This window comes from Chrysemys picta, unplaced genomic scaffold (genome assembly GCF_011386835.1).
Source record: "Chrysemys picta bellii isolate R12L10 unplaced genomic scaffold, ASM1138683v2 scaf577, whole genome shotgun sequence".
Taxonomy (NCBI): Eukaryota; Metazoa; Chordata; order Testudines; family Emydidae; genus Chrysemys; species Chrysemys picta.
In genome coordinates this window covers 6357-32875 of record NW_027053284.1, presented here as the reverse complement: position 1 = coordinate 32875, position 26519 = coordinate 6357, and the positions used below count along the sequence as shown (strand labels likewise).

The window sequence follows — 26519 nt, the reverse complement described above, 5'->3', positions numbered from 1 at the left end:
CTGCAAAGCAGAGAAAACAGACTTAGCAGAGCCCCCAGACTGTCCTGGGCTATGCTCCCCATTCTCCCATGATTTTCCAGCGGTGTTGGGCATCTGTATTCCACACCAGGGTGAAATCCCAGGGGAAGATGTTGCGGGGTACTGAAAGCAAATGAACAAAACTGCAAACCCAGTATACGATGAGACCATGTTTCGGTGGCTCTTATTACTTAAAGCTTCACACCCCCAGCACCCATTGTTCCAGCCTGGGGCAGCCCTGGCAGGGTGGCTGTAATGGAACCACGCTGATCGGGACCAGAAGGCAGGTCTCACAAAGCCCTAGAAGTGATGCGGACACTCAGGCGCTTTGTGTGGAAAGATTTTGTGTTCCGTGCAGAAGTCATCGGGTCATCTATTTCTATGATGAAAGCCTGCTAGTGGGATGATAAAGGTGAGCTTAAGTGGGGATGTATTGGTGGTGTTTTCCTCCCCTTTTATCTACCTGTGGCTGGCTTTCCCACAGGAAGACCTAAAGTCATAGATGATGGATAACCTCAAATGGCTCTTAAGTAGATGAAAAGATTCTTCCACATAGCACAGCTTAAAAACAGTGTGATGGAATGATTGTCAGGAGGTTCTCCTCTGCACTATAGGCGTAATGAAGACGTTAGACTTTGAGGAAGAGTTTGTATGGCTCCCAGGTGCAATAGGACCAGGTCAAGGCCCCTCTCCAGCCACTCCCCATAATTGAGGTTCCATTTCAGCATGTAGGTGTAGATAGTCTGGGTCGTTTCCCTAAGAAGACACCCAGAGGAAAGCTGTACAAACCGACTTGCTTGGCTGCAAGGCCAGAGGCGGTATCGACGGTGGCCGCAAGTTTCATAAAGATGTGTTCAGCTATTGAGGGTCTAATCCTCCCAGAAGAAATGTAACATTTTCATGGTGTGATGTTCTGTACCTCCACCACTCAGGCAGTGCAGCTCCCCCGTCCCACTCTTAGAGCCATAACTGAGTCCCACATGTATATATTTGTTATAACATTGCATTGGCCAGGGAGCATCACTTTATATTGCACATGCTACATTGTACGTGTACATTATACATACAATCATATTTCCTTTTGTAAAGATGTAACCACCTTATGTAAAATTGAGCAAAATGCTTAAAACAGTTCAAGCGCATTATGAGAGGAAAATATACACACTGAAAATGTGTTGCGGTTACTCAAGTATTTCCCAGGCCTATCTCCTTCAGTCCTGCATCTCAGGATAGAAGATACTGTAGACCGGCTATAAGCTGTACAAAGGGAGACTGTCTCTACAATGTAAAAAGGTGAAGTGGTCTAAGACATACTTGCTTTTCTTGGGCAAGACCTCATGAAATCAGATTACCCATCCTTCCGTTTTGCTCAGTTTTGCTGTGGAAAAGAATGAAAGCCGGCACCTCCTAGAGTAGGAAACCTCCCAAACATTTTTTTGCCAAACATTTTAGAAACTAGTCAACCACTATATTAAGTCACACATGCTGCCCTATCCTCTGTTTATATACCAGACCAGAATACAAGCAGAATAGCGGTACTGTGCTGAGAGCAGGGTGTGTGCTGGGAAGTCTCTATGCCCTTGAACTCTTGTCGTGCCTTTCTTTGCAACAGAATGGAGGGCTGCGGGTGTAGCCACTAGACGGCTCTGTGCTGTAGTAGGTGACAACCAATGGATGAGGTGTATAGGAACCCCATTTGTCTCTACCACTAGAGCACCACTGCAGCTATTCCTTGGCAACCCAGCAGGCTGAGGGGCAAAACAGTCCACCCAAAGCCAGATTGTTGAGCTTTGATGAGAGGTGGCCCCATTTGGTCCCATGTGTTCTGTGTTTCTCGCCTCATTTTCTTGCTAAGCGAGAGACGGATTTTTCCTGTGGTGGTTTCTTTTCACAATTTTTAGTGTCTTTTTTCTTCGCGTTCATCCCTGTATATTTATACAAGGCACCCAGTTTACTGTTCCACCATTTCTGTTTTGGGGAGGATGTTTTCTCCATTCTACTAGACACTGTTCTCTTTATTGTCCTGACACCAATATAAAAACTGTTTCACCAAGCTAGAGGTTTTATAAAATGCCAAACGCTGTTGGGCTGTCCAGTCTAGAAATACCTTTTAGAAAATAACAGATCTTCCCACTAGGTCTAAATAATTATCTTCTATATTTCCCTTACTCCTACTGTTCATCTAACAATTATGGCACCGTAACAAATGTCATGGCCTATTTCCCACATCATTTCTCCTCCTTTTCCTCTCTCTCTCGGTCTCTGTCAAGCTTGCCTGTACTTTTCCTTTTATGGATAGCTTCATCTCCCTGTTAGACCAAAACTGTGTTAGATAACCAGTAAGGGCCATCAACTAAACCCCTTTAATCCTAATTTCTCTTGAGGGGCTTTCCAACCTCGGGGAACTTTTTGGCTAAAAGAAAAGCTCATCTCGGCCTATATTCGTCTGAACTTCTGACAACGTGGCAACCCTTCCGCACAACTCCTTTCACAAAAGACCAATTTCATATTTAGTGGGGTGATTGTTTTCGGTTACTTGACTGTGGGTTCACGCTGGTGATGGTCAAATGCGCAGATAATTGCAGCATCAATGCAACTGACATTTGGAAAATAATCAAATGTTAAACTAGCTTTTATGTTGACATTTTCTGACTTTCAAAAACATAGACTAAATATGCAAGTCAGAATGCATCAGTTCTCCCCAGGTATAAATCTGTGTGGTATAAATCTGCTCCTTGAACATCTGTCTGATACTTCTTTGTATAATGTATGAGGAAATGCAAGTGCACTGATATGACACACAGGATCACAACTAGGGTGACCAGACGGCAAATGTGAAAAATCGGGACAGGGAGTGGGGGGGTAATAGGAACCTATATAAGAAAAAGACCCCAAATTCGGGACTGTCCCTATAAAATCGGGACAGCTGGTCACCCTAATCACAACACAGACTGACGTACAAGCAGAAGGACATAAATAGACAAGACCGAGGTGCTATAGTTGTTACCTAAACACAAAATCTTACACAAGGTGAAGAACCGCCAAGCTATGGGAAAGGTGATTCCACGTCTCAGGAAGGATGTTTTTCATGCTCATACTCACAGAGTAAAACATACTCTTCGGTCTAGATTTGTTTTCATTTCAGGTCAAGGAAAAACATCAAAGAAAGGGCTTAACCCTAAGAGACACTAACCACTTCCTGCAAGGTCCTGATCACCCTGAACTCCCACTGAACTAGTGGGTGCTGAGCACTTCTCAGAATTGGGCCCAAAGACTGAACAAAGAGAAATTTTCCATGACCGAGAAAACAGAGTGACTGTAACATGCTGCATCTTAAGGACAAGATGGCAGCTGCATTAGGCAGGGAGAAAAATCTACTTTTAAAAGTGTAATCTTTAGAAAACAGCCTTTAATTGATATTGCTACGTGTAGAAAGACTAGTTAGACATAATAGGCAAGATTCTGTCACCCCTACTCACACTGAGTAATACCTCACTCTACTAACTACTGATTTCAATGGGGCTTGCTTGTGGGGTATTGTACTAGTCAACATAAGGGGGAGAGAATCTGGCCCAACATGAGACCAATGGGCAGATCCTCAGCTCATGGAATGCAGCATGGCACCATTGGCTGGCCCAATAGCATGAAAAGAAAACAGATAACCCAGAGTAGAAGTCAGTTACAGTGATTGGTGTAAGAGGATCAGAGCCAAAGCCTGACAATAATTTTTTTATATATATATGGAAAGAGAGAGATCAACTCTCAGAGCTCATCCAGAGCTCTGAGATAATAATAGAGAGCCTCTGACTAAGCCAGCCCTGATTACAGAATGGGCCCCACCTGAGAGAAATTAGGTGATCCCAGGTTTAACTACTGAGTGGGCCCAGCTGAGGAAGGGCTGGAGGAAAGAGAATGCAGAGAGTCAAAAGGTGCCTGCAGGGGCTTGAGTGAGCACCCAGGGGACAGATTGGGAGACCGAGAAGGGAAGGAAAGAGGTGAGGAAGGAAATGGTGCATGGAAAACTGCACTATGGGTAGAGGATTTGACTTGGTTGTGCAGTCCAGGGCCCTGGGCTGTAACCCAGAATTGAGACTGAGGTTGGGACTGGATTCCCCTACCAGCCCTCAGCAAGTGGTGTACAAGGGTAGCTGAGCCCAGTAAGGGGGCTGCAGTCTGAATGTGACCTTGCTGAAGAAGAGCTGTGGAGAGGCTGGAAGCTTTTGATTTCTATGAAGAGAGTTTAGAACTTTAGTCTGTTCCTTCCAGGGTCAGCCATCCACACTAAAGACTGTGCCCTGGCTGGAGGGGTGAGTTATCTAAAAGAAACCACCACAGCCCCAGAGTGACTGTTGACAAGGGCTGCTACCCCACAAGGATACCGTGATGCCATGCCTGGCCATGAGGCAGTGCAGGGTGGTGAGTAAACCCTGTTACAATGCTTTTTCTTAAATTCCTTTAATTGCAGCGTGTCTGAAACAACTACACTTTTGTAGTTTTCCTTGTCTGCTCTCTCTTTTCCTACCCCTCACGGCAAGCACTGTATCTCAGCCCTAGTCTACATCCAGCTGATGACAGCACCTTTGGTGAACAGTAAATGACTGACTGACTGACCTTGGCCACTTCTATATTGCGTGAGTACATGTGCTGCTAGACCCCTCTCTGCAGAAGGGATTCTTTCAACAGCAAGTTAACATGAAGTGATTTACTTTGTCCATATTGGATACACGGTTCAGGGGGTGGGGGAACAACTCCAGGTTGCACGTGCTTTTGAAATGTTTACTTCCCTATTCCGTAGGTCCTTTGGAAGAAATGTCATACAAAATGAACTCAAAGATTGCCTACTTGGAACTTCTTCTTTTTTGGATGGGATAAGTATTGCTGGTAAGTCATATAAATAATTGTGCTGCTAACCTTTGAATTTACTTAGCTCCTGGCCTAGCCCAAATTTGGTTGTAGGTTGTCTTTGTTTGTTTTAATTCTACATAAATTGTGCTGCCTTGGAACAATAAATAAACTCCACACTAGAAAAGGCCCATTCTGTGCATTAAGGGCTGGCTTCCTCTCTCCTTTACTTTCATTCCATGAGTCATCCCCTGAATCCAGTGAGAAACTTTACTACTAAGACAGCGGACGTATGTGCTGTAGCAGAATTGATCCCTTGTTGCCACATTTTCAAGAGCTCGGTTCCCATTTGGGCGCTTTAGTGAAGCGGCCAGACTTTCAAAAGTGCTCCATACCTGCCAGCTCCCACCATTCTACCTTTTGAAAATCTGATGCTAAATGTTTGTCAGTGCCCTAATTATGTTCTTCAAAGGCAGAAGGAATGTGGGGTCTTTTGTGGTAGAGTAGTTCTGAGCCATTGTAGCTCAGAATAATAGAACAGACTTGATGCTGCAATTCAGCGAATGCAAATGATTGTAGTCCCTTGCTGAACTACATTTCCCAGGATTATTTCAACCTAAGATCAGAACTCTTCCTCTTCCCAGGTATAAATGCCAATGGAAAGTCTTGATAAAGGGTCTTAAACAGCATAGTGTAGAGACCATCCAACCAGGTATGCATGTATGTCTAAATGCCTCAGTTTCCTTAGCCCCGATTTAACTACTCTTGCCAAAAACTGTGGCATTTAAATTTTCCTGTAATTATATGCTTTCTTAAATACTCCTTTTTCACCAGCTCACTAACTGTCTGAGGTCATAACCTGCATGGTTCAGAATTGCTTGTGTGTTTGTCACTCTCAAGATGCTGGACTGCAAAGAGTAGGGGGGTTGGGGTGAAGCAGAACATATTCATGCAGACATCAGTTCATTTGTATACATACATACATACATACATACATACATGTGCCTATTCCATACGTGCAAAGAGACCTGAGATCCCCTGACTCATTTGTTCACTGGCATAGCAAGCCGTGATTCCCCAAACAAGAAAATAAACCTACATAAAGGATCACATCCCCCTCCCCCTCCCTCCCCCCCAGTGTAATTCACAAAATAGAAGCACTAGGTAATAGTGCAGCTGGTGCCATGGCCAAGTGCTGCTGGGTATGTATCTACACTAGCCAACAGTAAAACAGCCATCGCTCTAGTACTTTATATAGGTGGCTAACACCATTCTATTTAAAACAAGAATTGTTCATTGCGGTATAGAAAGGAGCCCTCTGGGATCTATTTTCAAAATGTGTCCCATTCGAGAAATAGACGGTTGCCCCATTGTCCTCTATTGGGGCAGGCCTTCAAGGATGTTCCAACATTTTATTTTGTAAAATATATGGGCTCTTCCTGATCTCCAGCAGAGGGATGCTCCACAGACGAGGGCTCTCGGCTCCAGAGGGAAGTGTAACTTGTGCAGTGAGTGCTGGGCTTGTTGTTGTTTTGTTTTTCCGCCCCCCCCCAAGCTCTGTCAGTCATATTTCCTGTGTGGCTTGGTGTATTCTTGAAGGGTTGCACAGAGCCCCTGATCTAGCTCACATTATTGGGGCTTTATAGATTAGGCCTAGGACCGCAAAGCAAATCCAGCACTGGGGAGACACTCCAGAGCGTTGACCGTGGCCTAATAAGCTGTTGCCAAGGTGATGCTGTCAGGAGTTTGGCCAGCATGCTGGACCAATTGAAGCTTCATCTCGATTGGGCTGATGGAGGCAGTAGAGTGGAAGGTAAAGGCATGTATTGCTGCAGCCAGGGCTTCATCTGGGATGGGCAGGGGGGTTGTTTCCTGCTTCTGTTGTGCATAGCTGGAAGTCTCAAACAAACATCTGTTACTTTAGGGACTGTCTTCCCCTCAATTTAACATACACATGATACCTTGTTGTAGGGGGTTAGGACAACTCACCTTGATGGTGTCTTTTCTTGGCATGCCCATATTTTCTTTATAAAAGTGGCTACTCTTGTTACTGACCTTCTGGGAAGGACTAATGGACAGGCAGTAGATACTGAGGAGGTGGGGCCAATATTTCAAAGTCCATAGGTAACTTAGTTATCTGCTTTAGAAGTAGGTTTTAGTTTCCTGTTGACTGCTAGCTAACAGATCTTTTAGGGCCAAACCTTGGCATTTGCACAAAGCCTTAGGCAAATCCAGAAACTACATGTAACTGATCAATTTGCCATGCAAAGAAATCTGCCTACAAATGTTGAAGCCTTTAAGGAGGTCTGTTAAACATTTGGCCCGGAGAGTCATACAAGAAAGGTAGGAATGTAAAAGTTTGCTTCTCTAACGTCCACGTCCAGCATATGTACGTGTGCCTTTATGATGGCAGTTAAGGGACTGGGTGAATCTGCTTTAAATTGCAAAATCTGTTGGAAAGAGGGATGGTGTCCCTAGCCTCTGTTTGCCCAAAACTGGGCATGGGCGATGGGGTGGATCGCATGATGACTTGTTGTTTTCATTTCCTGTGAGGCACCTGGCATTGGCCACTGGTGGAAGACCGGGTACTGGGCTAGCTGGACCTTTGGTCTGACCCAGTATGGCCATTCTTATGTTGAATAAGTTTCATAAAGACGTGTTCAGCTGTTGAGGATCTAATCATCCCAGAAGAAATGTAACCTTTTCATGGACTCTCACTGTGCTGGCGCCTGACTCTGGCCGCAAGGGTTTCCCTACATAGTTGATCTCATTCAGCTGCTTGAGGACCTTAAAGGGCCTGTCCCGGGCAGCCTGTAGTTTGTTCGTTCTGATGGGAATGAGAGCTGTCACCTGGTCCCCGGTAGCATAGGAGCGGGAACGCGCTGGGCGGTTGTACCAGACCTTTTGCTTACGTTGGGCCCTGGCTAAATTCTCCCCGGCCAAGTCCATGAGCTCAGCAAGCTTTTCCCAGAAAGTCAGTACATACTCCACTTCTGATTTTCCATCAGGGGAGGCCTTCCCCTCTCCTTCGTCCCTCAACAAGTCCACAGGTCCCCTTACTCTCCTCCCATACAGCCACTCGAAAGGAGAGAACACGGTTGATTTCTGGGCCCCTTCCCAGTAGGGGAACAACAGCTGGGGTAAATACTGGTTCGGGTGGGACCCAAGTGAGAGTGCCAATTCAGGACAAATGGCTTAAAACAGGGCAGTTAGACCAAGGCTGGGTTTTTCTACCTCTGCGCAAACCAAACCAAACCGGCCAGACAAAGAAGACTTTGGTCCTACCCCACGGGCTTAACCACAAGTCACACAAGCGGTTCCCTTAGACACTCCAGTTTCCCAGTATCACCAACCGTGCCACTTGGTATGGGGGCAAATGGTTATGAAAACCAATACCTCAGCAAAAGAAAAAAGGTTCTCTTGATCCCACAGGACCAAGCCCCAGGTCAATATACAAATCAGATCTTACCCACAAATCACACTGTTGCCAATCCTTTAGAATCTAAAGGTTTCTTCATAAAAGGAAAAAAGATATAGATGAGAGAGAATTGGTTAAATGGGATCCATGACATACAGTAATGGCAACAGAGGCTCCTGGGGCACCTTTAAGACTAACAGAAGGATTGGGAGCGTAAGCTTTCGTGGGTAAGAACCTCACTTCTTCAGATGCAAGTCATCTTGCATCTGAAGAAGTGAGGTTCTTACCCACGAGAGCTTATGCTCCCAATCCTTCTGTTAGTCTTAAAGGTGCCCCAGGAGCCTCGGTCTGACTCTGTAAAAAGCAGCAACCACGGCTACCCCTCTGATACTGGAGTAAGGGCAAGGTTATTGGTTCAGGCTTTCAGCAGTGATAGACTAAACTGCAGGTTCAAATCAAGTCTCTGGAGTACATCCCCAGCTGGGATGGGTCATCAGTCCTTTGCTACAAATGGCAGCTCTACACAAAGTCCCTCCAGAGGTAAGAAGCAGGATTGAAGACAAGATGGAGGTGAGGCATCAGCCTTTTATAGTCTTTTCCAGGTGTAAGAACACCTCTTTGTCCTTACTATGGAAAACTACAGCAAAATGGAGGCTGGAGTCACATGGGCAAGTCCCTGCCTACTTTGCTGAGTTACAAGGCGTATTTGCATTCTCTCAATGGGTCAGTTGTATAGCCGATGGTCCTTAATGGGCCGTCAAGCAGGCTAGGCAGAGCTGACACTGACTTGTCTGGGGTGTCACCTAGAAGCACAGCATGATTTTGAAATACAGACAGTATAGAGCCAATACTTTAAATACAACAATGATATATGCATCCAGCTAGCATAATCATAACCAAAACCTTGTCTTAGAGCCCTTATTTGACCTCCTTTCTACCGGCTTTGGTGCCACTACAGGACCGTGGTTGCAACAATGATCTGTATGGTCCCAGATTATATCAATAATGTCACACCCCCAATGCAAAACTGATGCAGGAAGGGATGACACCAACATCACTGACTACATCCCAAGAGCCCCCCATCCTTGGGTTCCGTCTCACTACAGCTAGTATTGGGTTAGAAGCCGTATTCGTGTAAAACAGAAATGGTTTATCCAAGTCCCGTTCAATAACCTGATTTAATCTCTTTACAAACTCAAGGTAAAACTTGGTTAGAACAATAATGGATTGGATCTGCTCTTGCAGCATGGTTTCTGTATGTTTCATTTTCTTTTGCCAAATGCTAAAGAACATAGCTACTTTATCCATACAAGCTCTGGCCAATGTTTGGAACCCAGTTAACATCAAGTCTATGTAGAGATTAATGTTGTCTATAGTATAGGAATCCTGGCATTTAGCCGTGACAGCAGTGTGGTAGTATGCCTCGGTTTCCCTTTTCATACAGCACATTAGGTTTGGAATGTCTTTTCCCCCGTTGAAAATTCCAATACTGTTCACAGGCATCAACTGTGAATTATCAGTTTAACAAGGCCCTTAACATAAAGTATGTTCTCATGTAATTCTTTTAACATGTTCAAGGTGGTGTGTTTTGTTTGTTTTTTCTCGCCCCCGCCAGATTAGGCACATTGCACATTTTTACAGTTCTTGGTAATAGCAACACATCAGTTACAAAAATTACCGTTAGCAATAAGAACAAATTCATTGCAAGTGTCCATTTACAATCCTGTTTGTTATGCCACACCTTTGGCTCCATACCATTGGGGTTTGGGCATTTTAGGGTTAACGTGGGGCTTCCCTTTGCAAAAGTAAGTACTCTCTTTCCTCCATGTCCTGAAGGTTTAAATCCTGATTTCTCTTGCTTAACAGAATTCCCTGGCTGATTGGGTGCGCTGTCTGTGCTAACAGCTATTAGCAAGTCTGTCTTCTCCCAGTCAGTCAGGTAATTTGCATCAACGCAAACACTAGCTTTTAAATTCTTAGCTGCTACCAATTTTAAGACTGGACTTCTGTCCTAAAGAGAGACCACACAAATCCCAAGAGGCTGAGGGTGAGAGTTTGCTTGCTCTCCCCTGTGGCCGGCCTCAAGCATTCAGCCATAAAACTGTTCTGCTCTGAAACACCAGTAACCAAATCTGTCACACCCTGAAGCACAGACTGCTCATTTAAGGAATTAGCATGGAGACATTCCTGTCCCAACACTAGTGTCTTTCCAACAAGCTAGCCACACACAAGTTCAGGAAGTTTTTCCTTCTTGCCACAAGTTTCCACACCATCAGTAGGTAACATGATCAAATCACCTTTCTGCTCTCCTGGTGTCCTGGCTAGGATATCACCCTGATCAGACAGAATTGCTACATCCTTTTCCAACCACCCATTAGCAACAGGTAAAATACAAGCACCAGAATTGTCCGGTCTCTGGGATTTTGCTAAGACGCTAACTGGATGCAACCTAGTTACAGTGCCATTCTCCCTAGCAGACACAAACTTAGGACCATTCCCTTCCTGGGCTTTAGTTGAATCCAGAACCAACTCTGAGACCACTGCACTATCCTCAACCATCACAGGCTGAAAGGCACCTTCTGTCTGCTTCACAAAGAAGAGCCGGAGCCGCATTCTCCTTTTCCAAACACGCAGCTTGGGATCTCATTTCCCTTGTCCCGGCACGCAGGGCTGTTCACAGACAATTGCTTGGAGACCGAGGTAGATTCCTCCGTAGGCAAGTTAAAATACCCCTGACGGACACAGGCACATTTCCTTCACTGTCACAATTCTCCCCACAGGAAACAAGTAAGGTGTAGGGGCCCTCATTTTCCGCTATCCTTGCCTTCCCAAACTGCTGACTAGATAAAGCCATCAGCTCACAAGGCTGTCTAGGCTCATCCAAACTTTCTTTACCAGACACGTTTCCACTCCCAACAGATAAACTGCTGCTCTATTCACTACCCTGAGCTACTGTCTGCAAATGAGAGTTACCCTTTTCAGGTTCACTTGTATAAGCTGTACTAGCCACCAATTCATTACCCCTTAAAAATCTACCCTTTCCTCCCTCAGCTGGGGCTTCCATCTGTCCATCCACTTTAAGCTGCTCCTGAGAAACATTTTCCTGACCAATGAGATCTTTCTGTGCTTGATCTAATTCCAGATTCACTTCTGAAACATTAGGCAGGCAGGCAGACATTCAGAAACTTCGTTCACAGCCAAACTACTACTTTCCAAAGACAAACCTTTGGAAAAACCTTCCAAAGACACAACTTTAGACACAACCTCTCCTGTGCCTGGTTTGTGCTAACTTGACTGAACATAGCTCTAATATCATTTCCAATCATAAGATCCTTAGGGATTGTGTTTTTTACTCCCGCAACCATGGTGCCCTCAAATCCCTTCCATTTCAGGTGGATTTGAGCCAAAGACGCCCTGACAAAATACTCAGCTGAGGCTACAACAGTTACACTTTCATCTGGCCAATAATCTTCCTCCCTGACAAGACTTGCTTTAACCAAAGTAATATCGGCTGCGGTGTCCTTCCATGCCATACACCTTACTCCATTCACTTCTGCACTGGTAATAAACTCTGCATTATTTTCCCCATATTTAGCTTTAATATGAGTTTTAAGGTCAAATTCTTCAGAGACCACAGAAACAGCATTTGCACACAGGGCACCAACGGTGGGCTGTGTGTGGCTTGCCTGTGAGTTTATAACAGGATTAGCATTTACCGTGGCATTTGGGGTTGCTGGTTTTGGGCTGCCCTTCAGGGTCGGGCAATCTGGTCTCATGTGGCCAAGCACACCACAGTGATGGCATTTAACCTGTTTATTCTTGTGGTGAGAGTTCCTATCCTCTGGGCCCCCATGAGCTCCTTTAGACTAGTCAGCGCCAGGTTTACTTTTAAATCCTTTTCCTCCCCTCCCCCCACCCCCTTGAACTGGGCAGAATGGTGATTAGTTTTCCCTGGGGGTTTATACCCTCCTCGAGCCCTGTTTTGGGTATGGGCACCCGCAATCTCTGCAGCCCGTAGGACTGACTCAGGGTTCCTATCACACACAGCTGCTCTCACGTGGTCAGGCACAATGTCCAAGAACTGTTGTTCCAAAATTATTAAATCCAGCAGTTTTTCAAAACTCCCATGCGCCTTTGCTTCCCACAACCCACTTTTTAACAAAGCCCATGGGCTTATGAGCACATTCTACAGAAGTGCAATCATTAGACACTTTAAACTTTCTAAACTTAACTCTGTAAGATTCAGGAGTAACCTTGAACGGCCTTAACACAGAATCTTTAAACCGCTCATAATCCAAGGCTTCTTGTTCCCCCAGTCCATTAAATACCTCCCTGGCTTTTCCAGTCAGTCTGGCCAGCAGGACAGGCATTCGCTGATCATCAGGGATCTGGTACAGATTGCAGAGGCATTCAAAGGTAGACAAAAACTCCTCTCTATCCTCAGTATCATTGTCAATGGGACACGTCCTTTCCCAGTTTTGCTTGTGGCGGTGGGGAAGTGGAGCACCAGGTGCTCCACTCTTCCATTACTTGGAGCTGAAGTTTGGCCGTCTCCTGTTCCATCTGTGGAGCTTTCTCCTCCGCAGCCAGCAGCTCCAGACGCCCCTTACGAGCTCTTTCTTCTCTCTTATCAGCTTCTCTTTCTAATTCAGCTGTTTTTTGGTTTTTTCCAGCAATCAAAGATCTGCTAGATTCCTTTCATGCTCAAGTTACAGTTTATTTGTTACCTTCTGTACTCTCATTTTTTCTGCATCTTCTGTAGCCGCCGGTAAGGGCTGCGCTCTTGCCCCCGGATCACTGGCCATTAACAGCTCTCTCAGTTCTTGATTTGTAGCTTTCTTTCTAAAGCTTATCCCCTTTTCTGAACACAAATCTTCCAGGGCTTCTTTGCCAAGGCCCTCATATGCTCTTTGCTTACCCGTTGCAACTGCTCTTTAACCAACCAAACTCTCAATCCCAAAATTCAAATTTGGATCGCGTGGGGTTCTGACCCAGAGCTTAATTGACCTGGTTCTGTGGATCCTAGCACGACTACGCCACTGTAACGATGCTGGTTCTGGCAGGACCCAACTGAGAGTGCCAATTTAGGACAAATTGCTTAAAACAGGGCAGTTACAGCCCAAGGCTGGGGTTTTTCCGCCTCTAAGGCAAACCAAACCTGCCCCACAAAGAGGACTTTGGTCTCACCCCACTGGCTAACCACAAGTCACACAAGCAGTTCCCTTTAAACACTCCAGTTTCCCAGTATCACCAACAGTGCCACTCGTTATGAAAACCAATACCCCAGTAAAAGAAAAAAAAGGTTCTCTGGATCCCAAAGGACCAAGCCCCAGACTCATGTCAATATACAAATGAGATCGTACCCACAAATCACGCTGTTGCCAGAATCTAAAATCTAAAGGTTTATTCATAAAAGGAAAAAAGATATAGATGAGAGAGGGAATTGGTTAAATGGAATCAATGACATACAGTAATGGCAAAGTTCTTGGTTCAGGCTTGTAGCCGTGATAGACTAAGCTGCAGGTTCAAATCAAGTCTCTGGAGTACATCCCCAGCTGGGATGGGTCATCAGTCCTTTGCTACAAACGGCAGCTCTACACAAAGTCCCTCCAGAGGTAAGAAGCAGGATTGAAGACGAGATGGAGATGAGGCATCAGCCTTTTATAGTCTTTTCCAGGTGTAAGAACACCTCTTTGTCCTTACTATGGAAAATTACAGCAAAATGGAGTCTGGAGTCACATGGGCAAGTCCCTCCCTACATTGCTGAGTTGCAAGGCATATTTGCCTTCTCTCAATGGGTCAGTTGTATAGCCGGTGGTCCTTAAGGGGCCATCAAGCAAGCTAGGCAGAGCTGACACTAACCTGTCTGGGGTGTCACCCAGAAGCACAGCATAATTATGAAATACAGACAGTATAGAGCCAATACTTCTAACTTTAAATACAACAATGATCTATGCATCCAGATAGCATAAACATAACCAGCAAACCAGAACCTTGTCTTAGAGACCTTATTTGACCTCCTTTATACCAGCTTTGGTGTCACTACAGGACCTTGGTTGCAACAATGACCTATATGGTCCCAGATTATATCAATAACATCACAACTTGTCCCAGTCCTGTGAGTGCTGGTTCATGAAGGTTTTCAGCAGCATCTTTAGGGTCCCATTGAACCTCTTCACCAGCCCGTTGGACTGAAGGTGATACGCTGAGGCCCAGGTGCGTCGGACCCCACACTTCTCCCACAAGCACCGGAGCAGAGTTGACGTGAAATTGGAGCCCTGGTCTGTAAGGAGCTCCTTGGGGAACCCCCCACTCTGCTGAAAACAGACAAGGCCACCTCCTCAAGATAGGGAGTAGCGAAATCTACCACCCCCAGAATGTATTTTTTTCCCCTGTCCGAATTGCCTTGCTGAGGGGTCCCACTATGTCTACGGCCACCTTCTGGAAAGGCTCCTCTATGATGAGCGGGGGCCTCAAAGCTGCTTTCTCCTTGTCCTGGGCCTTCCCCACCCTCTGGCAGGGATTGCAGGACCTGCAGTACTGCTGGATGGCATCAAAGATCCCAGGCCAGTGTAAGTTCTGTAGCAGCTTCTGCCTGGTGCGCTGGATTTCCTGGTATCCCGAGAGAGGGACAGCATGGGCCAGGTACAGTAGCCTGCGGTAGTACTTCTGGGGGACCACTGGCTGTCTCCTGATCTCCTCCCTTCCCCCCCCCCTCCCCCAGTTCCACTTCCCCTTGGGGAGCCCATTCCCAAGACAGGAATCCCTTCTCCCACAGGAATCTTTCCAGGCAGCCTACCCCCAGGGGTTTTGCCGGGCTGTGGCCAGCAAGTTCCCTTAGTTTCTCTAAAGAGGGATCTTTCCGCAGCTCGGCCTGGAATTCAGCGGCTGGGGAAGGGATGAGGACCTGCTCCCTCTCAGTGGCTGGGTCCCAGGCCGCAGCCCCGCCAAGTCCTGTCCCCAATGACTCTTTTCCCGCTGGGGTAGGAACCTGCACCCCCGGCAGGCCACCGCCCCCCATGTCAGGGCAGAATGCCCTTCGCTGGCTCTGGCTACAGGTGATGACTAGGGCACTCTGGGAGCTGCCCGGCCAATCTGCCAGGTCACCCCCCCCCATCAGCACCTCGGTAGGCAACTGATAATGCACCCCCACATCTTTGGGGCCCTCCTTGGCCCCCTATTTCAGATGTACCCTGGTCATGGGTACCTTAAATGGGGGCTCGCAGACACCCATCAGGGTTAGGTAGGTGTTGGACACCAGCCGGTTTGGGGCCACCACCTCGGGCCGGGCCAGTGTCACCTCAAGTCCCAGTGACCTGCTTCCCATCCACCTCCAGGGGAATGAGGCACTCGCTCCTCAGGGGCCGCCCCACACCCACCCTGTACACTGAGCATCAAGCCTCCCCGAGGAGCTGGCCTGGAAGACTTCTCCCTCTTGGGCCATTGCTAAACTGCCAGTCCCACCTGCCTGGGGATCCAGCCCCTTTGAGGGCTCGGTTTGCTCATTCTGTCCCTGAGCTTTTGGCTCCGGGCCCATCTGTGGCCCCCCTGCCCACAGTAATTACACCTCAGGTCCCGTTGGTCTCCAGGGGCTGGTGGGTCAGCTCTGGTATTGGCTGTGCCTCTCAGGAGGGATTTCTCCAAGACTTCCTTCAGGGAAGCCCCTGGGTGACCCCCCCCCTCCCCACCTTCTGCACTGACGTGGGCCTGTCCCCCTGGGATTCCCTTCCAGTGCCCGACCTGCTAACTACAAACTCATCCGCCAGCAGCCCTGCGTGGCACAGGTCCTTCGGCCTCTTGTCTGCAAACTACATCCTCAGGTCAGGGGGGCAGAGTTCATACAGTTGCTCCAGCTCCATAATTCAATCACGTCCTCCTTGGTCTGGGCCCCGCCCCATTCACCCACTTGCGGGTGTATTTCCCAATCAGCGTGACCAGTTCCAGATAGGTCACCCCCTGGGTCTTCTGCACACTCAGGAACCTTTTCCTGTACGCCTCGGGGGGTCAGCTCAAACTTGCGCAGCAGGACTTGTTTGAACAGTTCATAGTCCCTTGCTTCCACCTCATCCATCTGGCTGAACATCTCTGTGGGTTTGGGACCCAGTAAGGGGGTGAGATGCCAAAGATGTCTGCAGGGTCAACCTGGTGCACATTGCAGACCTTCTCAAGGGCAGTGAAGAAGGCACCTCTATCATCCCCTTCCTTAAACTGTGGCAGCACTCTTATATCTGAGTTCCCTATGGGCTTAGCTAGCCTGGGCCCGTCCGCACTCACCACGGTAGGGGTCTCTCTGCTTCTCAGCTCTGCCATCGCCAGTTCATGCTGCCTCTGTCTCTGACGGTCCTCCCATTCCTTCTCATGGTCCTCCAGCTCTTTCAGTTTCTGTCCCTTTTCCAACTCCAACTGTCTCAGCTCCACCAACGGGGAACTCGGTCGGGAAGATCCCCTGCTGGTCGGAGAGATGGGCTGCCTGGCTGCTCCCAGCCTCTCTCTCAGGAACTGGCTCCTTAGAGTGATCATTCTCTTCCAACTGGGCAATCAGCTGTGTCTTGGTGAATTTTCCAAGGCGCGGCCCTCTCTCTCTCTCTGCACAGCTCTACAATGTCCTTCTTAAGGACATGGGTATAGGCCATCTCCATGCTGTTCCCAAGGGGTCATGGACTCACAGGCCTGTACTCTCTCAGCTCCCCACAATCCCTGGGAGGAACCCCTTCAGTGTGACAGCCACTCTCAGGGGTCCACTCTTTCTTGGGGGTTAAGCCGGAGGCTCCTCCGCCTCCTGGAATTGCACCTCTCAGAGCCTCCAGCATGCCCATCTCTCGCTAATCCCCCTTTGTTTTATTGCTCCCCAGTCACTTACTGCAGGATGCTCTGTCCACGGGGTGCAGTTTGATCCCACCTCTGCACCAGCTGTCCCGGAGTCACCGGGCGATGCTCTGGAACTGCTCCCTACGAAGCCAGGCAGGACTCTGGTCTAGCATGCCTCCTCTCTTTGAGCATACTGTCTCCAGGGCAAGAAGCTTACAGAGCTTCGACCTTCCTGGGTCTTACCTTGGAGCATTCAGCAGCCCCTTCCTCACCAGGCGCTTCCCGCAGCAAGTCTGCCCAGGCGAGGCTGCTGAGGAAGCCAGAGGGCCCTGCACCCCAACTCTGCAGTCAGAGGTGACTCTTAGCCAGCGTACAACAGAAGGTTTATTCGTTGACAGGAACACGGCGTAGAACAGACGTAACTATTACAAACATGTGTGCCTTTCAGCCAAGTCCATCTTGGGAATCCTGGGCCAGACGCCCTGGATTCCCCTTTTCCAGTCTCCCGAGGCAGACTGCCAGCCTCCAGCCACCTGACCTGGGACGCTCCCCTTGATGCCCCTCCTCCTTCTTGGTCTCACTTCGCAGGCCAAAGGTGTCACCTGGCCGCACCCCCCTCCTGGGTCTCAGGTTACATAGATGCAAATAGCTGGGCAGTCTCACCTGCCCTGAGGGCCTCCGCAAAATCACACTCCCAATTCCCACCAGCTAAGTATTGGTGCATTACACTGGGAAACTAAGGTACACACAATATTAGTACAGGACAGTAAGACTCGCACGCAACATAACAAGATAAATAAAACCCCACTTCGTCATATCCACAGAACAAACTACAGCCTGCCTGGGATGGGTCCTTCAAGGTCATCAAACAGCTGAATGAGGTAAACTATGTAGTGAAACTGTCTAACTGGGCTCACAGCCACTGGGTGTACCATGTCAACGTGATTGAAGCCATACTTTGACAGGGAGAATTTGGTACTGGCCATCTGTGGCCAGCGGGAGGAGCAGGAAGATGACCCACTCGTGGATCTATTCCCTGAGACTGGGCCGGCCCTTCGCCGGAATCAATTCCCCTCTCAGATCAGCTAACCCCTGCCCAGTAGGCTGAGATCCGAGAGGCGCTGCTCTCCAACGAGCCTGGGCTCAGTAACCTGGCTGTCCACCAGGTGGCGACAGGAGCCCACCCCGCGGTAAGATGCTCCCCGTTCCAGGTCACTGGGAAAAAAGCCCAACCTGGAGAGAGAGGTCAAGGACATGCTGGCTATAGGGGTGGTCCAGCTGTCTTCCAGCCCTTGGGCCTCTCCCATAGTGTTGGTCCCCAAGAAGGACGGGTCAATCTGGTTTTGTGCGGATTACCGGAGGCTTAATGCCATCACCAAGTTCGATGCCTACCCCATGCCTAGGCCTGATGATCTTCTAGACGGGACGGGGAGGTGGGGGTCGTTATCTCACTACTATGGCTCTCACCAAGGGCTACAGGCAAGTACCTTTTGGATCTGGATGCTGGGCAGAAATCTGCTTTTATCACCCTTCTGGGGTTATAAGAGTTCCTGGTCCTACCTTTTGGGCCTAAATGGGGCACCTGCCACCTTCCAGCGTCTGGTGGACCAGTTACTCATTCAGAGGGAGAATTTTGCCTTGGCATATAGTGATGATATCTGCATTTTTAGCCAGACCTGGGAGGACCATGTGGCCCAGGTTAAACAAGGGCTGAACTGGCTCCAGAACACAGGTCTGACTATAAAAGCTGGGAAGTGCAAAGGTGGGCGGGGGCGGGAGTTGTGAGAGATGTCAGACCTGGGCCACAAAATGGGGGGCGGCTGCCTAAAGCTAGAGCCGGCTCAGGTGGAGGTGATCAGAGATGGGCCCGTTCCCCAGATGAAAAAGCAAGTCCAGGCTTTCATTGGGATGGCGGGCTACTACCGGAGATTCGTTCCCCACTTTAGCTTCATAGCCACCCGAATCACTAAGGTATGTAAGAAGGGAAATCCAGATAAGGTGGTCTGGACCACGCAGTGGCAGAGGGGTCTCTGTGCTCTGAAAGAGGCTCTGGTCAAGGGCTCGGTGCTGGTAAAGCAGGACTTTGACAAGCTCTTTCTGGTGTTCACTGACGCTTCAGAAGAGGGCTGGGTGTGGCGCCAATGCAGATTGACGGAAAGGGGGAGAGACATCCCATCGGGTATGTGAGCAGAAAGCTGCTGTGCCAGAAGCAGAACTCTCCAGCCATAGAAAAGGAACGCCTGGCCAGGGCGACTGGGCCTTAAAAAGCTGCAGCCATATCGCTTCTGGTCGGCTTTCCGCCAGGCCAGAGGGGGGCGCCCGCCGATGGCCGCCAGGCCAGAGGGGGGCGCCCGCCGATGGCCGCCAGGCCAGAGGGGGGCGCCCGCCGATGGCCGCCAGGCCAGAGGGGGGCGCCCGCCGATGGCCGCCAGGCCAGAGGGGGGCGCCCGCCGATGGCCGCCAGGCCAGAGGGGGGCGCCCGCCGATGGCCGCCAGGCCAGAGGGGGGCGCCCGCCGATGGCCGCCAGGCCAGAGGGGGGCGCCCGCCGATGGCCGCCAGGCCAGAGGGGGGCGCCCGCCGATGGCCGCCAGGCCAGAGGGGGGCGCCCGCCGATGGCCGCCAGGCCAGAGGGGGGCGCCCGCCGATGGCCGCCAGGCCAGAGGGGGGCGCCCGCCGATGGCCGCCAGGCCAGAGGGGGGCGCCCGCCGATGGCCGCCAGGCCAGAGGGGGGCGCCCGCCGATGGCCGCCAGGCCAGAGGGGGGCGCCCGCCGATGGCCGCCAGGCCAGAGGGGGGCGCCCGCCGATGGCCGCCAGGCCAGAGGGGGGCGCCCGCCGATGGCCGCCAGGCCAGAGGGGGGCGCCCGCCGATGGCCGCCAGGCCAGAGGGGGGCGCCCGCCGATGGCCGCCAGGCCAGAGGGGGGCGCCCGCCGATGGCCGCCAGGCCAGAGGGGGGCGCCCGCCGATGGCCGCCAGGCCAGAGGGGGGCGCCCGCCGATGGCCGCCAGGCCAGAGGGGGGCGCCCGCCGATGGCCGCCAGGCCAGAGGGGGGCGCCCGCCGATGGCCGCCAGGCCAGAGGGGGGCGCCCGCCGATGGCCGCCAGGCCAGAGGGGGGCGCCCGCCGATGGCCGCCAGGCCAGAGGGGGGCGCCCGCCGATGGCCGCCAGGCCAGAGGGGGGCGCCCGCCGATGGCCGCCAGGCCAGAGGGGGGCGCCCGCCGATGGCCGCCAGGCCAGAGGGGGGCGCCCGCCGATGGCCGCCAGGCCAGAGGGGGGCGCCCGCCGATGGCCGCCAGGCCAGAGGGGGGCGCCCGCCGATGGCCGCCAGGCCAGAGGGGGGCGCCCGCCGATGGCCGCCAGGCCAGAGGGGGGCGCCCGCCGATGGCCGCCAGGCCAGAGGGGGGCGCCCGCCGATGGCCGCCAGGCCAGAGGGGGGCGCCCGCCGATGGCCGCCAGGCCAGAGGGGGGCGCCCGCCGATGGCCGCCAGGCCAGAGGGGGGCGCCCGCCGATGGCCGCCAGGCCAGAGGGGGGCGCCCGCCGATGGCCGCCAGGCCAGAGGGGGGCGCCCGCCGATGGCCGCCAGGCCAGAGGGGGGCGCCCGCCGATGGCCGCCAGGCCAGAGGGGGGCGCCCGCCGATGGCCGCCAGGCCAGAGGGGGGCGCCCGCCGATGGCCGCCAGGCCAGAGGGGGGCGCCCGCCGATGGCCGCCAGGCCAGAGGGGGGCGCCCGCCGATGGCCGCCAGGCCAGAGGGGGGCGCCCGCCGATGGCCGCCAGGCCAGAGGGGGGCGCCCGCCGATGGCCGCCAGGCCAGAGGGGGGCGCCCGCCGATGGCCGCCAGGCCAGAGGGGGGCGCCCGCCGATGGCCGCCAGGCCAGAGGGGGGCGCCCGCCGATGGCCGCCAGGCCAGAGGGGGGCGCCCGCCGATGGCCGCCAGGCCAGAGGGGGGCGCCCGCCGATGGCCGCCAGGCCAGAGGGGGGCGCCCGCCGATGGCCGCCAGGCCAGAGGGGGGCGCCCGCCGATGGCCGCCAGGCCAGAGGGGGGCGCCCGCCGATGGCCGCCAGGCCAGAGGGGGGCGCCCGCCGATGGCCGCCAGGCCAGAGGGGGGCGCCCGCCGATGGCCGCCAGGCCAGAGGGGGGCGCCCGCCGATGGCCGCCAGGCCAGAGGGGGGCGCCCGCCGATGGCCGCCAGGCCAGAGGGGGGCGCCCGCCGATGGCCGCCAGGCCAGAGGGGGGCGCCCGCCGATGGCCGCCAGGCCAGAGGGGGGCGCCCGCCGATGGCCGCCAGGCCAGAGGGGGGCGCCCGCCGATGGCCGCCAGGCCAGAGGGGGGCGCCCGCCGATGGCCGCCAGGCCAGAGGGGGGCGCCCGCCGATGGCCGCCAGGCCAGAGGGGGGCGCCCGCCGATGGCCGCCAGGCCAGAGGGGGGCGCCCGCCGATGGCCGCCAGGCCAGAGGGGGGCGCCCGCCGATGGCCGCCAGGCCAGAGGGGGGCGCCCGCCGATGGCCGCCAGGCCAGAGGGGGGCGCCCGCCGATGGCCGCCAGGCCAGAGGGGGGCGCCCGCCGATGGCCGCCAGGCCAGAGGGGGGCGCCCGCCGATGGCCGCCAGGCCAGAGGGGGGCGCCCGCCGATGGCCGCCAGGCCAGAGGGGGGCGCCCGCCGATGGCCGCCAGGCCAGAGGGGGGCGCCCGCCGATGGCCGCCAGGCCAGAGGGGGGCGCCCGCCGATGGCCGCCAGGCCAGAGGGGGGCGCCCGCCGATGGCCGCCAGGCCAGAGGGGGGCGCCCGCCGATGGCCGCCAGGCCAGAGGGGGGCGCCCGCCGATGGCCGCCAGGCCAGAGGGGGGCGCCCGCCGATGGCCGCCAGGCCAGAGGGGGGCGCCCGCCGATGGCCGCCAGGCCAGAGGGGGGCGCCCGCCGATGGCCGCCAGGCCAGAGGGGGGCGCCCGCCGATGGCCGCCAGGCCAGAGGGGGGCGCCCGCCGATGGCCGCCAGGCCAGAGGGGGGCGCCCGCCGATGGCCGCCAGGCCAGAGGGGGGCGCCCGCCGATGGCCGCCAGGCCAGAGGGGGGCGCCCGCCGATGGCCGCCAGGCCAGAGGGGGGCGCCCGCCGATGGCCGCCAGGCCAGAGGGGGGCGCCCGCCGATGGCCGCCAGGCCAGAGGGGGGCGCCCGCCGATGGCCGCCAGGCCAGAGGGGGGCGCCCGCCGATGGCCGCCAGGCCAGAGGGGGGCGCCCGCCGATGGCCGCCAGGCCAGAGGGGGGCGCCCGCCGATGGCCGCCAGGCCAGAGGGGGGCGCCCGCCGATGGCCGCCAGGCCAGAGGGGGGCGCCCGCCGATGGCCGCCAGGCCAGAGGGGGGCGCCCGCCGATGGCCGCCAGGCCAGAGGGGGGCGCCCGCCGATGGCCGCCAGGCCAGAGGGGGGCGCCCGCCGATGGCCGCCAGGCCAGAGGGGGGCGCCCGCCGATGGCCGCCAGGCCAGAGGGGGGCGCCCGCCGATGGCCGCCAGGCCAGAGGGGGGCGCCCGCCGATGGCCGCCAGGCCAGAGGGGGGCGCCCGCCGATGGCCGCCAGGCCAGAGGGGGGCGCCCGCCGATGGCCGCCAGGCCAGAGGGGGGCGCCCGCCGATGGCCGCCAGGCCAGAGGGGGGCGCCCGCCGATGGCCGCCAGGCCAGAGGGGGGCGCCCGCCGATGGCCGCCAGGCCAGAGGGGGGCGCCCGCCGATGGCCGCCAGGCCAGAGGGGGGCGCCCGCCGATGGCCGCCAGGCCAGAGGGGGGCGCCCGCCGATGGCCGCCAGGCCAGAGGGGGGCGCCCGCCGATGGCCGCCAGGCCAGAGGGGGGCGCCCGCCGATGGCCGCCAGGCCAGAGGGGGGCGCCCGCCGATGGCCGCCAGGCCAGAGGGGGGCGCCCGCCGATGGCCGCCAGGCCAGAGGGGGGCGCCCGCCGATGGCCGCCAGGCCAGAGGGGGGCGCCCGCCGATGGCCGCCAGGCCAGAGGGGGGCGCCCGCCGATGGCCGCCAGGCCAGAGGGGGGCGCCCGCCGATGGCCGCCAGGCCAGAGGGGGGCGCCCGCCGATGGCCGCCAGGCCAGAGGGGGGCGCCCGCCGATGGCCGGTTTCCGAAAGATGGTGCTCAGCTAGTGAGGGTCTAATTCTGCCCGAAGAAACATAACGTTTTCATGCTGTGACGTTCTGTACCTCCACCACTCTGGCCGACTTACCAGACCCCCCAGATAGCCATGGCTGCAATGTTTCCCATTCTCCGGTTACTTTCTGTGGGTGTTGGAGATGTGTATTCCCCACCAGGGTGAAGGTCATCGGCGGGCGCCCCCCCTCTGGCCTGGCGGCCATCGGCGGGCGCCCCGCCAGGCCAGAGGGGGGCGCCCGCCGATGGCCGGTTTCCGAAAGATGGTGCTCAGCTAGTGAGGATCTAATTCTGCCCGAAGAAACCACAGAGAACTGTATTGGACCTAAATATCCAGACTGTCTGCAGATGCGGAAAAGAACCGTGTATCAGTAGCTTACACTGAGTTTGCGTGCGGGACGTGGCATTGTCGGTTCTCACTTACACACGCCTTGTGCTCTATCTCTCTGTTTCAGACATCATGAAGCACAAGTGGAGAAGAAGGAAGTGTCAGGAATGCCATACACGGAGGAGAAAAGAAGATGGAGGACAAGGAAAGGAACTCTGGGCACAGTAACCAACCTCAAATCAGGCCTCAGGTCATGTAATTAGGCTGTAGGGGAATCTCGAGCCTCTTAATACCTTGAGCAGCGTGACCGCCCTGTAAGCTGGGTCCCGGTTTGTGCTATTGTGTCGTTTTGACATTCTGCTCCGTTATCTGGCTATTGACGGTGACTGCCCTGTCATCAGGGTGCAAGTCACCTCCCCCTGTCTTTGGAGGGGCATTGAGCTCTTTGTTAAACTGAGCAATGTGACCGCCCTGTATCTGGTGTCTGGGTCTCTGCCCTCTTGCTCATTTGGCTTTACGCCGTGCTCTGCCCCATTAGTCAGCGTGACAACCCTGTAATTAGGGTCTATGTCACAAGCCTCTCTAGGATAGGACATATTGAGCTCTTTGGTACTTTGACAGCTTGACCTTCCTGTAATTCAGGTTATGGTCTCTCCTCTTTGGCTAATGCCAGCGACCACGCTGTAATCAGGGTACAGGTTGCATCTCGCTTTTGAAATCTGGGTAATTAGAATCTTTTCCGTTATGTGGGCAGCTTGACCTCCCTGTAACTAGGGTGTGCGTCTCCGAGGCCCTCTGGGTCTCTTGGCCTCGTGCTGTCTTCACAACCTGTTGCGAACGACCGCCCTGTAATCAGGGATCGGGTCTGTGCCCTCTAGTCTTTTGGCACTTGGCCAAATGCAGCCACTGCCCTGAATGAGCACCCTGTAAACAGGGTACAGGTCTCATCTACTACTATTTCTGGCGCCCCCATGAGACTGTGTCCAGAGTTCCGGCCCATCCAACAGCGCTTCCAACATGCCTGGAATTCTGCAGCCAAGTCTCCTGCTTTCTGCTCACTTCTTGGACTCTTGGAGACCTGACATGCTATTGGTGGTACGATCCGAAAGTGAGTGTCCGCGGCGGTTTTGGACCGTTGTCGAAAGCGGTTCTCATTTACACACGCCTTGTGCTCCCTCTCTCTGATTCAGCCATCATGAAGCAGAAGTGGAGAAGAAGGCCTAACTTGTGTATTTCTCACACATTTCTAAAAGGAAGCAAACACAACTAAATGTTCTGGCAACTGGCAGTTACTCTCCGCACTTCACAACTTTCAAACACCTACTCTACTTAAACGGTCACACCAACCAAAGTGTACCACACATTCAATATTAACTTTGTACCTATTGTGTCAGAAGTGAGAGTGTTTTTAGTAGTTGTGTCCATTGGTGGAAGTGGCAGTCGTGGTGTTTTAGTAGTCTTTTACGCTTATTGAATTCAAAGGATGATGATGTGGATGTTTTAGGTAGGTATTTTTCTGTTAAGTCTTGGTATTTGGGTAGAGGTGCAGTATTTTGTGATTATGACTGTTTTTCTGGTATTGGTTTAGTGTGAATTGTTGGCAATTTTAGATGTTTTTGTATCCGTACATTAGTAGATGTCTTTAGAGGGGAAAGCTGAGGTTGCCTGTTTGGTGCAATTTGATTGGTGTGAAAGTTAATTTCGGGTAGGTGTTTGAAAGCACTGAGGTTTGAATTTTTAGCTCAACAGGGATGCAGGACCCACCTGGCTACCTCAGTTCTTACTGTCATTCCTAATTCCAAAATCTTGGATGAAGATGACTAGGCAGAATAAAGATATCTCCAGAGACTTTCAAGAGGGTAGCATTTCTGCAGCTTTAGGGGATCCTTTAAACCTTATTGAGCGTTTCAAAGTGTAATAATTGTGGAAAACTTCCACTTCTGCCAATTCGAAGTTGAACAATGACCTGTATTAAAGGACTTACACTGGTAGTTAATTCTGTTCTGTATTAAGATGATTTTGCTAAAATCGCCACTTTCTGATGTGTGAAATGAATTATCTAGGTCTGATTATACCTATTTGATAAAAGTGTGATAACGACCCCATGTTAAATGCATGGATTGAACTTTGATTGTCATATCACATTGCTTTGCTTTCTGTAACTCCTTATTTATGAATGTATTTGTTACTATTTATGTAATTCAATTAATAAAATGTATACATTCAAGTATAGTCTCAGTTCTTTCTTTGGCTAAACAAAAAGGAATCTGATAAACTTGTGAAGAATTTTGGTATTGTTACGTTTAATTTAATTAACATCTTTTTACCCTTTTCAGGCGGTCGTTGGAAGTAACTACCCTGTAGTGGTGCAAGTTTGATTTTTCTCTTGGATCACACGTTTTGGGCAGACTGCAGTGTGATCTTGAGAATGGAGATCGCACTGCCACTTAGGTGCATAAGGTTGCCCTCCTAAAGCTTCTAAGGTGCACAAGAATAGGCCTTTGTTTGGTTCCTTCACTGTTCCCAGGCTTATAGATTGCTTGAGAGCTGCAGGCCCTAGAGCTCACTTCCTGAGCACAATATATGATTGTGGCTATGATAAGATTGGACTAAAACTAGCAAGGTCCCGTGGTTTCTGCACCTTTCCCGTTCAGACATTTTTTAAAAAGTAGATTAATGTAATATTTTTATATTTAATTCAATCCCAAGTTTCTCAGAAATTGACTTTTACGGTGCACTCAATTTTCAATATGCTAATACATGTGAGGTAGTGTGGTCTAGTGGTTTAGAGCACTGGCCTGGGATTCAGGCGACCTGGTTTCTATTCCTGCCTCTGCTGCTGGGTCACTGGCTGTCCTTGGGTCACTTGGTGGTCACTTTGCCTCCCTGTGCCAGTGTCCCCCTCCATTTAAAAAAAAAAGTGGGGGAGGGGAGATGATTGTACTGACCTCATTTGTAAAGTGTTTT

The 26519-nt window shown here is 53.0% G+C and overlaps 1 long non-coding RNA gene across 1 annotated transcript; it reads left to right on the top strand.

Moving 5' to 3' along the window:
* The first annotated feature begins 436 nt into the window (after positions 1-436).
* LOC135978966 (uncharacterized) lies at positions 437-25779 on the top strand. Its single transcript, XR_010596304.1, has 6 exons — positions 437-4013; positions 4285-4434; positions 4814-4899; positions 11671-11839; positions 17911-17967; positions 23680-25779. It is a non-coding gene; the product is annotated as an uncharacterized LOC135978966 (long non-coding RNA).
* The last annotated feature ends 740 nt before the right edge of the window (positions 25780-26519 follow it).